This window comes from Sus scrofa, chromosome 1 (assembly GCF_054392235.1).
Source record: "Sus scrofa isolate SSC_HxYL_T2T_F1_AM1 chromosome 1, Sscrofa_HxYL_maternal_Yorkshire_Landrace_v2.0, whole genome shotgun sequence".
In the NCBI taxonomy this organism is placed as follows: domain Eukaryota; kingdom Metazoa; phylum Chordata; class Mammalia; order Artiodactyla; family Suidae; genus Sus; species Sus scrofa.
Window position 1 is genome coordinate 276,141,643 of NC_139383.1, and position 5,161 is coordinate 276,146,803.

General features: G+C 40.4%; 1 pseudogene; it reads right to left on the reverse strand.

The window, feature by feature from the left end:
- Positions 1 to 357: 357 nt before the first annotated feature.
- LOC146407238 (olfactory receptor 1J4-like) lies at positions 358 to 3,768 on the reverse strand (annotated as a pseudogene).
- Between the last annotated feature and the right edge of the window lie 1,393 nt (positions 3,769 to 5,161).

The following is a 5,161-nucleotide window of genomic DNA, read 5'->3' on the forward strand; positions in this document are numbered from 1 at the left end:
TAATAAAACTTAAAAAATATATACTACAATAAAGCTTTAAAAAGCCAAATATGATAATAATATAATACATTGAAAAATAAATCTAAACATAATTACATATAAACAGAAAGGAGTTTAGTGTTTGAAGACAACAAGTTGAATGTGCACTGTGGGTCATGTCATATTTAGGATTATAGAGAAATAATGGAAAGAGGTATGAGTAAAGGGAAGAGATTGACCCAATAACAATGAACACTTAAGGGAGAGTGAAGAAAGTGCTAGAGACATGGGTGACCGACACACAGCAATTTAAGGTATTCCTAACTAGGGCAGCAAATTAAATAGGAATGTGTAGGTGATTCTTACTTGGCAAAAAGGTTATTGTTTCTGAAAAGAATCCCCAGAGCCAATCTCATGTCTGTTTCTCAGGCTGTAGATGAAAGGGTTAAGCGTGGGGGTGACCACTGTGTACATCACAGAAGCAATGATGTCTTTGTCCTGGGACTGGCCTGATGAGGAGGAAAAGTACAGTGCCACAATTGTCCCATAGAAGAGAGACACCACAGAGAGGTGGGAGCCACAGGTGGACAAGGCTTTGCAGATCCCTTTCGTAGAGGGGACCCTCAGGATGGAGTGCCCTATGCATCCATAAGAGACCAGGATGCCACTCTGGAATAAGGAGAACCACAGATACTGAAGTGAATGTGACCAGATCGTTGAGAGATGTGTCTGAGCAGGAGAGCTTAAGCAGTGCAGCAGGGTCACAGAAGAAGTGGGTGATGATGCTGTCAGCACAGAAGAACAGTTGAGCCAGGAGGAGGGTGTGGGTCAGGGCATTGGCACAGGAAAGGAACCAGGATCCAGCCAACAGACATAGAAACAGTTCTTCCCTCATGATGATGGCATAATGTAGAGGGTGACAAATAGCCACATATCTGTCATAAGCCATCACTGAAAGAAGAAGGTTAACAATGCAAGCAAAAGTCATGAAAAAAATATGTCTGTGTTATACACTGCATAGGGAATGGAATGATCCTTAGTCTGCATATTCATCAGCATCTTAGGGACAGTGACTGATGAAAAGGAGGCATCTGTGAGGGCCAAGTGGCTGAGGAAGAAGTACATGGGGGTGTGGAGGCGAGGGTCCAGCCTGATGAGCAGGATGATGAGCAGGTTCCCCAGCACCGTGATCAGGTACAAGCCCAGGAACAGAGCAAAGAACACACCCTGCTGCTCTGTCTAGATGGGGAGCCCCAGGAGGAGGAACTCAGACACATGGCTCTGATTCTTCCTCTTCATGCTGCTTTCCTCTCCTCTGGGAATGAAGAGAAATCAGAAATTCCTGGAACTTAGAAGTATTCAGCATTGCAGTTACCTCATGGTCACATGGTTTCTCAGAGTGACTCTCATGTGCATACAGATCTCACTGAACTGCACTCACACACTGATGCTTCATCCAGTCTGGTGAGAGCAATAAAACAGGATTGGTCTGAACACTGACATAATCATGTGGAGAAAGTGTATGACTTCAATCAAAACTTTTAGTGGAAATAAGGAACTGCTCATTCTCTTTTTCACAAATTGGAGACATCATGATAGACAGTAGGGATGGAGTAATAAATAGGACATAGTCACTTCCATGGCTCTGCTGTCAGACTCCTTATTGCTTGTGTCTCTCTTACACACATATACACACTCACACACACACATTCACACACATACATACCACTTAAAGCATTATATGGAAGATTAATCTAGAATGTACAAAATAAAATGCTCGACACAGAAATTTATCTTTATTTTTAAGATTCCATTCATATGAGATTCCTAGAAGAGTCAAATTAATCGAGACAACAAATGGAATCGTGACTGCCAGGGGCTGGTGTGGGGAGGAAAATGAGGAGTTATTCTTCAATGGGTACAGATTTTCCATTTGTAAAGAAAAAAATTATTTACAAGTGTAAATACTGTAAGATTCCATTCATATGAGATTCCTAGAAGAGTCAAATTAATAGAGACAAAAAAATGGAATGGTGACTGCCAGGGGATGATGTTGTGAGGAAAATTAGTTACTGTTCAATGAGTACAAGAGATGGATAGTGGTGGTGGTTGTACAACAATGTGAATTACTTAGTCCACAGAAATATACAAAAAATCTTTGAAATGTAACATTTTGTTACATATATTTTATCACAATACAAATTTTAATTTAGAAAATGTATCAGAAGAGTCAATAAATACTGCCTAAAAATAGCAATCAAAAGAAGAGTGACCCAAAATTAAATAAGTCATTTCATTATTTGGGCAGGATGTGTACGTAGACATCAGGAACTAAAGATGACAAAGATACAGGAGGACATCAGGCAAACTCTAGTAGCTTCTCAAAAATATGTGTTTACCTCTGAGGTCTTGTTCTCACATCCAGAAAACAGTATAGGCCCAGACCATGGCCCTTGCAGATTAATTAGTAGGTCCACAGCACTTGACTCATTCCATTATTAAAATTTTTTCCAAGAAATGTCTTCCTTCTTATCTGCCATTGTCTCTCTGTCCCCTTCAATAACCAGGGCTTTAAAATGGCTCAGTTCTGAGCATACAGGCAAAGTGAGGGACATGTGAATTTGCCCAGTTAGGTGACAAGAGAGCCAAGATATTACATATTCTGTAGGATCAAGTACCTATATCAGAATTCACAGTCATGTGACTAACTAGACAAGATTCCTAAATTGATCCCACCCTGTTCCCCAGAGTGGAAATGTGGAAATCATTAAACATCAATTAAGAACATTGCAAGAAGTTCAATCGCCTTCAAACCTTCTGGACAAAGTGCCACCAATTTAACATAAAGAGGAGGTTGTTTGCTGCTTGTTTATGTCTAGAGCTGAGACAAAGAAAGACTCAGGCTTGAGGCTGTCTGGTAAGGTCAAATACATACAGATATTTCCCAGGCCCTCACATGGCCCCCTCTTATCTACAGCCATCCAAAGAGAGTAGGAGATTGTGAGTGTGTTATACAGAGAAACAGACACTCAGCATGAAGAGTAGTGACATAAAAACAAAACCCCATGTGTTGCTTTTTGGCACTGTCCAAACTATACTCAACCTAGTGAGAAATGAGGATTGTATGAATTCATACCAACTTACTTAAAACATTAAAATGAAATCTTTTGTCACACACAACTGCTTAAACATGCAAACAAGAACCCTTCTACACTGTTGGCAGAGATGTCAAATGATGTGGCCATTATGGAAAACAGTATGGAGATTCCCCAGACATTAAAAATAGAACTATCACATGATACAGTAATCCCACTTCAGGGTGTAGGTCAGAAAGACTGGAATCAAGATCTCAGACAATTATCTACTCTCTCATGTGCATTGCAGCTCTGTGCACAATAGATAAGCTATGGAAACAAGCTGCATGTACATTGACAGATGAATGGATAAATGGATTATAATTTTGGCTTAAATTTGGAAATCCTGCCATTTCTGACATGATGGATGAAATTGGGAATATTATGCTAAGTGAAAGAATCCAGGCCTACAAGAAGAAATATTGCATAATTTCAATTTGAGAAACTCATAGAAGCAGAGAATAAATGGCAAATGCAGTGTCATTATTTAACTGAAATAATGTTTCAGTCATGCAAGATGAATTAGTTCTAGAGATATGCTATACAGCATAATGCCTGGAGTCAAGAATACCATACTTTGCACCTAATAGTTCCTTAAAAAAAGAGTAGATATCATGCTAAGTTTTCTTACCACATCAAAAGGACACAAGGACATTTTGAGAGAAGACCAATATGTTAATGACCTTGACTGTGGTGGTAGCTTCACAAGTGTGTGCACATGTCCAAACTCCTCAAATTACATATATTAAATATGTGCAGTTTTGTGAATATCAATTAAACCTCAAAAGCTGTTTTAAAAAAAGCAAGAAAAGACCACATCCAGTCACCCACACAACTCACAAAGCATACACACACAGAAACTTCATTACACACACTAAGAATCTCATGTGCTCCAACCCCAAACACAAATAACATAAAAAGATGGAAGATGCAACAGCAACCCTACCACACACACATGTACTGCAGATTTCCAAACTTCATGGTCTAGTATTAGCATTGTACAATAGGGCTTTCCACAAGGATCTAAATACTCTATAGTTGTGTTATCCAATATAGCAGACCCAGTCTCCTGTGGCTACTGGAGACTTGAAATAAAGATAGGGAAACTGAAGAACCCACATGATAATTTCAGGTCATTTTAATTAATTTTAATGTTAAGGCCACTTGAGGCTGATGCAATATGTGGGTCAGTTTGTGAATCACTCACTAAAAAGACAGGGTTATACAGGAAGCATAAACACACATTTTACCTCCCTCTTCTTCCTAGTCCTCACATCAACACACACAACTTACCCAAGGGATGGTTCCCCACCTTGCTCCAATATGTGCTAGACCAGGCCACTACATGAGGAGTCATCTCTTATGCCTCCATGGCCTGAGGACATTTAGCACTTCCATGGCTGTTTACATGAAGGAGAAAAATGAGTGGGGACCAAGACCCCAGGGAACACACCACAAATTTTCTGGTTACAGAAGAAGACAAGTGAGATAATTGCCCAATTTCTCAGCTTCCTCTGGAGATGGATCCAGTTCAGGGACCAAAGGGACTGAACTACAGGAGTCCCAGAAGATGACTCTAATATCAGTGACACATTGGTCTTCCCTCTGCCTGCTCATGAGGCGGAGAGGCCATGAACACCCTCGAACTTTGAAGAACCTAAGATGGAATCTGCTACTAAATCCACTGCAGAAAGGACCAAACAGAGTAGGACCACACCACTGACCCTGAAGTCTGTTGGAGCTCAAATCCCATCACCATCATTTATTCCATCCATATGAAACCACAAAAGACCCACAAAATCAAAGCCATCTTGAGCAAAATGGACAAAACTATAGGCATCACACTTCCCAACTGCGAACTATACTTCAAACCTTTAGAAATCAACACAATATATTAGTGTCTTTAAAGTGCACATATTAGGAGTTCCCGTCGTGGCGCAGTGGTTAACTAATCTGACTAGGAACCATGAGGTTGTGGGTTCGGTCCCTGCCCTTGCTTAGTGGGTTAAGGATCCGGTGTTGCCGTGAGCTGTGGTGTAGGTTGCAGA